This window comes from Arachis duranensis, chromosome 1 (genome assembly GCF_000817695.3).
Source record: "Arachis duranensis cultivar V14167 chromosome 1, aradu.V14167.gnm2.J7QH, whole genome shotgun sequence".
Classification (NCBI taxonomy): Eukaryota; Viridiplantae; Streptophyta; class Magnoliopsida; order Fabales; family Fabaceae; genus Arachis; species Arachis duranensis.
In genome coordinates, this window is record NC_029772.3 from 15,755,509 (window position 1) to 15,763,524 (window position 8,016).

Sequence of the window (8,016 nt, forward strand, 5' to 3'; positions counted from 1 at the left end):
GTCCAACAGAGTCCCAGTAGCAAACACAAATAGGAAGATGCAAGCACAAACAAATAGTTATTGCAAGTAGGACAATTAGCAAATAATCACATAAACAAACCAAGTATAATATGCACACCCAAACAATGTCACATAGAAGCATATGATGCATGCCTGTCCCTAGTGGCTGATGATATCATCTGTCAGTTATAGAGCCAACCCGACAAGTCCTAGTAGCTAACCATTGGATTGTCCCTCTGTCGCGCATCCCCAACTCGAGTTATACTCATTATAAACTTGATCATAATCATGATCCATATCCATCACCTTCACTGGTGAATATTTACGGGGGCGAGCTCATCCGGGACTTTCACAGTGCCCGACCACACTTACGACATTGGGTCAAAAGAGCTTCGAGTCTCAACCTGGAGCACGTGGTGGCTAGCCACTGTTTTCTCCCAGGGAAACTCTTATCTCCAATAGTGGAAGTGAAACATTCACATTTATCAATGATTTAGCATATACATGCATTCAATCTCATCCATGGATCAACATCCATCTCAGCCATCCGGCTCACAGTTCAGTCCAGAACCAGCCAATATTTACATCATACACAGCCATTCTGGCTCACGGTTCAATCCAGAACTAACCAATATTTATAATCATACACAGCCTTTCCGGCTCACAACAAAACAACACTTCCATATTCAACATCATCATTTCATAAAATCGGCATTTAAGCCATAAATCACTTTTTCTCAAATCATTTCACTTTGAAATCGAGTTTCAACTCTTTTCAGCCTTGCCTTCAGAAATCTCGTTTCTCAAATCATCTCAGGCTCATAAGCCAAATTTACTCAAGGTGAGTTCCCTTTTTAAAACAAAGCCACTCTCGACATTCTCTTTCCAAAACTTCCGAAACCATGGCAAGTTAAGAATTTATTTCAAAGCATTCAAAATCACCCATCCAATAATGGGATTTTATAACAAAAGTTTTCCGACAGAGTTCCAAGTCTTTAGGGGAGAATAACATAACTCATTTCGCCAAATTCATTTAAAATAATTAAAACCTTGGCTTTCCGATTTGAGTAATAAAATAGGATCTAAGCCAAACCGAGTCATGAAATCAATCACTCCTTTCAAAGCCATTTCCTTTACTTAACAAAACTGGCTTCAATTCCACAACTAAATCTGAAGCGTTTCAAACTACCAAGAGAATCATTTTTATTGTGTTTAACTAGAGTTCAAAAGATACTCTGAAGCTTATTTAAAACGTCAGAATAATAAGGTTCATCAATCGAAATCCAAATCCTTTTGAAAACCACAAAAACTCTTCCAAGGGACAATCTTTATATTTAATAGAGAAAACATAAACCCGTTTTACCCTTTTAAAACAGCCTTAAAGCAAAATTCTATTTCGAATGAATCGTACCCAAAAACATACTATTCTTCTTGGAAAATAAGGAGGAATCATGATTCTCTTTTCAATAATTCTTTCAAAGCGTAGTTTCATCGCTTTCATAATTGTTCTAAGTAAAGATAATAAAGAAGCCCTAAATTCACAATCCTCCAAGTAATTAGGAAAGGCATTAAACTCAAAATTTCTCAAATAACATTTTAAATAAAGACTTGGATTTTATAGAAATTTCGGCGGCATCTCTCCTAAAACTTGGACTTTGCCACCCGGTTCGGGTCCCAACTAAACTGTTCCTCAATCCCTCTCAACAGTTCAGAATCCAAAAATCAATTCAAAATCAAGCTAAATCCAACAGTCGCCTCATTGGCATAACTCAAGAAAACCGTTTCAAAATCAAATCAATATCAACTGATTTAACTCATTTCCAAAGCTTTAAAGAGACGGCTCAATAACAAATCATTTGTCCAAAAACCAAGTCAATTAAAATAAACCAGGCTGAACTTAAAAGTGCATTCGAATTTTCACATCACTGAAATAATTGAGTCAATTCAAACCAATCCTCAATGGTTTAAACTCAGATTTCAAATCTTTAAAGAATCAACTTTAAAACATTACATTTCACAGGGCCACACAACAATTCAGCCAAACCAACATCCATAATCATTCGAGTCAATCAAATAATACATACGGCAATTACAATCACCAAATATACAATATCTCACATCAGTATCCATATGTAATAATTTCAATACATAAAACATAGTTTTTGGAAAGCGCCCCTACCTTAGAACGCAATTCCATAACCCAAACGCGTCACAGAAACCTCCTCTCTTAAACCGGGATCACCAACAACCGCAACCTCGGCTCCAAGCTACTCTCGCGGTAACCACAGCAACACTAATTGCAGCATATAATAATCAGGAATGACCCCACGTTACCAAAACTCATTTATTAACCAAACACAACCGAAAACTAACGCGAGGCTTTTCGAAACATAATTTCTTACCAGAATGACAACACGAAGTAGCTGCGATTTCGAACCGGCCCGGTAACAGCTCTGGCGGCGGCCAGAAGCTCCGGTGGGTCATCTATAAAAACCGCTCAGTATCAACAATCTTCCCGGAATTTCAAAAGAACAGAAATCTCAATAAAAACCCTTACAGGCAGAATTTTTCGGCGATGGCAGCAGGGGCATTTTCCGGCGGCAGAGGCTTACCGGCGCAACCCCATGAACGGCGGCAAGGCTCCCAACAACAGCTGGGCGCAGTGGCAGGGACAGCTCCGTGACGGTTCTTCTCCGGCGGGGCTCCCTCTCTCTTCCTCGCGACAACAGTGACGCTGGCGGTGAGCAGACCGGCGACTGGGTGGCGCAACGTTTTCCCCATCGCGGTTCTCTCCCTCGCCTTAGATCTGCTCTGTGACGGCGCAGGGACAGCGGCGCAGCTGGGTTGGGTGCAGGTTCGGTGGCGATGGCGAGGCAGAACGGCGACCCAGGCTTCTCAGACGGTGGTTGAGCAGCGCGGTTCCCTCCTCCTTCGCGACCTTCTCTCTCGCCTGAGTTCTAATCGGCAACGGCGTCGGCTACACGAGCAGCATTGGCAGCAAGAGCTTCCTTCATGCCCGTGAAGATGACGGCGGCGAGGCGCGAGGCACAGTGGCAAGGCGTGAGGTGGTGGCGTGGTGGCGCGACGGCGAGTTCCCTTCTCCTCTCCTCCGCCACGACTCAGTCTTCTCTCTCTTAGTTTTGTTTCCATTAGAGGGGTTTGTGTGTTTTTGCTGCTGTTTTGGGGGAAGGAGGGATGAAAGGGGTGAGGGTATGCTGTTGCGGCTGTGTGTGGCTGAAGGGAACCGGGTCGGTTAGCGGTCACTGGGATTGGGTTTCCTTATTTTGAAAATTAGGGTTTTGGGCATATCTGTAATTTCACCCAAAATAGGTATAATGCAGTAATTAGAAATAAATTCTAATCTAACAATAATAGTGTATAAAAATACTATTTGCTCATTAATTTCACACTTTATTTTCAATAAAATGTCCAAATCCAAAATTGAGAAATAATATAATTAATTTATCTATTTTCCAAAATAGCAGTATTAATATTTAAAATATTGCTTATCTAATCCAAATCATATAAAATCCTTTTTATTTCATAACTATCAACTTTATACTTTAAATATAGAAAATAATCCAATAATTATAAAATTGGATAATAATCATAACTCATCTCAAATCCAATAAATCAAAACTTGCCTTAATTACCTTTAATAAAATAATTTCTGAAATTAAGGCTATAAATAACCATATGATTTGAGACTTAATCATAATAAGACTTTTCAGAAGTTCTAGGTCTTACAACTTTAGAGTTAGTTCAATTATATTTTTCACAAGAGTAGTAGTTATTGTAACGTGTAACTGAAATATTCTCTAATACAAATTCTGTTTTTTGTTCTCTAGTCTTCTTAATTCATCTTTCTTGCATTCTCCATTCCCAGTGAGCAACCTTTATAGAAGAATTAGGAAGGTTTATTCTGGACAATAAAGCCAATAAAATGGCTTTTAAGATAGCTATTAGATCATTGAGATTCATCTTGTGAAAACAGATGAAAGAAGAAAAAGAAGAAGAAGCGACAAAAACGAAGGGGAGGAGAAGGGTTTAGAGTTTGCCCGCCATTTAAATAAAGACAAAAAAGAAGAAGGGAGGTGAAGGGTTTAGGATTTTTTCTTCCGTTAAATAAAGACAAGGTGAACGACTAAAGGGTTTCAGATTTGCCCGCCAGTTAAATAAAGACACCTTTGACAAAAAAGAAAGGGAGGTGAAGGGTTTAGGATTTATCCGCCAGTTAAATAGAGACACCTTTATGTCTTTTCCCACCTGATTGAAATAAGTGTCTCAATTCTTAAATTCTTTTGGTTTGGTTTTAATTATTTTTTATTTATTTAATCGTATTGAATCAAATTACCGATTCAAATAATATGGTACAAATTTAAAAATATCAATATATCTTTCGTTTAATATTTTTATTTATAAATTTATTTAATTTTTTCTTCAAAAATAAAAATAAAAAAATTAAAAATAAATTATAATTTATATATGTAAATATAAATAAATTATAATAAAATAAATCATATTAAAAAAATATTAATTGATTAAATAATTAATTTAAATTTAAAAAATTAGACAATTATTTATGTTTATAATTAAATTAAATATTTACTAAGGATTACTAATTATCATTTATTTATATGAACAAACAAAAATTTCAGATCAAATCATACTCTAAATTCATCATAGAGATACGATATCATTTTGATAGAGAACCAATAAAATTTAATCATTTGTATAATTATGTTATTAAATAATTAAAAATAATATAAAATTTTAAATGAATTAAGATTAACTATTAGAAAAATAAATTTAAAAATTTTTAATCGCTATTTATAATATATGGTCCCACATATATTCTTGTAGGACCCAAAATAAAATTGACAATAGAATTATAGAACTAACACTAACATACTCTAATGTACAGTTAGTTATAATTATAATAGTGCATTTTAAATAAAACAATACTTTATTTTAAATAAAAATTATACTTAACACTTAATAACAATCGAAATACCATTCTTAATTTTAAATTAGACTTCTAAATTTTATTAAAACAAAAATATTTCAATAACTAATAAAATTATAATTGTTAACACTTAGTAAATATTTCATTTAATTATAAATATAAATAATTATCTAATTTTTTAGATTTTTTATTTTTATTATTGAAGAGAAAAATTTAAATAAATTTATTAGTAAAAATATTAAACTAAAAGTATATGATATTTTTGAATCATATTATTTGAACCGATAATTTGGTTCAATATAGTTCAATAAATAAAATATAATTAAAACTAAATCAAAAGCAAATCATGATTTGGGAGTTGGGACACTTGTTTCAATCAGGAAGGACAATTTCAGTGTTCACATTACACCATTTAAAGCCATTACCGATGATGACATAATTGAATTTCTTAATTATAAAGATAGAATATAGTAGTGTAGTTCAAGATTCTGTCAAGAATCAGTTAGACTATTGTAATTAATTTGGCAACATCAGTTAAGTTATATAAGTCTAATTCTGGTTGTATATATAAGGATTGAAGCTTAGACTTTAGAGTTAGTTCAATTCTATTTTTCACAAGAGTAGTAGTTATTGTAACATGTAACTGAAATATTCTCTAATACAAATTCTGTTTTTTGTTCTCTAGTCTTCTTAATTCATCTTTCTTGCATTCTCCATTTTCAGTGAGCAACCTTTATAGAAGAAATAGGAAGGTTTATTCTAGACAATAAAGCCAATAAAATGGCTTTTAAGATAGCTATTATATTATTGAGATTCGTCTTGCGAAAACAGATGAAAGAAGAAAAAGAAGAAGAAGTGAAAAAAATGAAGAAGGGGAAGTGAAGGGTTAGGGGTTTGCCCGCCATTTAAATAAAGACAAAAAAAAAGAAGGGAGGTGAAGGGTTTAGGATTTTTCCATGCGTTAAATAAAGACAAGGTGAACAACTGAAGGGTTTAGGGTTTGCCCGTCAGTTAAATAAAGACACCTTTGACAAAAAAGAAAGGGAGATGAAGGGTTTAGAATTTATCCGCCAGTTAAATAGAGACACCCTTATGTCTTTTCCCACCTGATTGAAAAAGTGTCCCAATTCTTAAATTCTTTTGGTTTGGTTTTAATTATTTTTTATTTATTGAATCGTATTGAATCAAATTACCAATTCAAATCATATGGTTCAAATTTAAAAATATCAATATATATTTTGTTTAATATTTTTATTTATAAATTTATTTAATTTTTTCTTCAAAAATAAAAATAAAAAAACTAAAAAATAAATATAATTTGTATATGTAATTATAAATAAATTATAATAAAATAAATCATATTAAAAAAATATTAATTGATTAAACAATTAATTTAAATTTAAAAAATTAGATAATTATTTATGTTTATAATTAAATTAAATATTTACTAAGGATCACTAATTATCATTTTTTTATATGTACAAACAAAAAATTCAGATCAAATCATACTCTAAATTCATCATAGAGATACGATATCATTTTAATAGAGAACCAATAAAATTTTATCATTTGTATACTTATGTTAATAAAACAATTAAAAAAATATAAAATTTTAAATGAATTAAAATTAAGTATTAGAAAAATAAATTTAAAAATTTTTAATCGCTATTTATAATATATGGTCCCACATATATTATTGTAGGACTCAAAATAAAATTGAAAATAGAATTATAGAACTAACACTAACAATACTCTAATGTACAGTTAGTTATAATTATACCAGTGTACTTTAAATAAAATAATACTTTATTTTAAATAGAAATTATACTTAACACTTAATAACAATCGAAATACCATTCTTAATTTTAAATTAGACTTCTAATTTTTATTAAAACAAAAATATATCAATACATATACAAATTATAACTTATTTTTTAGTTTTTTTATTTTTTTATTGAAGAAAAAAATTAAATAAATTTATTAGTAAAAATATTAAACTAAAAGTATATGATATTTTCAAATCATATAATTTGAACCGATAATTTGATTCAATATAGTTCAATAAATAAAATATAATTAAAACCAAATCAAAAGCAAATCATAATTTAGGAGTTAGGACACTTATTTCAATTAGGGAGGACAATTTCAATGTTCTCATTACACCATTTAAAGTCATTACCGATGATGATATAATTGAATTTCTTAATTATAAAGACAGAAAATAGTAGTGTGGTTCAAGATTCTGTCAAGAATCAGTTAGACTATTGTAATTGATTTGGCAACATCAGTTAAGTTATATAAGTCTAATTCTAGTTGTATATATAGGGATTGAAGCTTAGACTTCAGAGTTAGTTCAATTCTATTTTTCACAAGTTATTATAACGTATAACTGAAATATTCTCTAATACAGATTTTGTTTTTTGTTCTTTAGTCTTCTTAATTTATCTTTCTTGCATTCTCCTTTTTCAGTGAGCAACCTTTATAGAAGAAATAGGAAGGTTTATTCTGGGCGATAAAGCCAATAAAATGACTTTTTAGAAGGCTATTAGATCATTGAGATTCATCTTGTGAAAACAGGTGAAAGAAGAAGAAGAAGTGACAAAAACGAAGAAGGGGAGGTGAAGGATTTAGAGTTTGCCCGCCACTTAAATAAAGACAAAAAAGAAGAAGGGAGGTGAAGGGTTTAGAGTTTTTTCGCCCATTAAATAAAGACAAAAAAGAAGAAGGTATGTGAAGGGTTTAGGGTTTTCCCGCCCGTTAAATGAAGACAAGGTGAACGACTGAAGGGTTTAGGGTTTGCCCGCCAGTTAAATAAAGTCACATTTGACAAAAAAAAAAGGGAGGTGAAGGGTTTCGGGTTTACCCGCCAGTTAAATAGTGACACCCTTATGTCTTTCTCCACCTGATTGAAATAAGTGTCCCAATTCTTAAATTCTTTTGGTTTGGTTTTAATTATTTTTTCTTTATTAAACCGTATTGAATCAAATTACCGGTTCAAATTATATAGTTCAAATTCAAAAATATCAATATATATTTCGTTTAATTTTTTT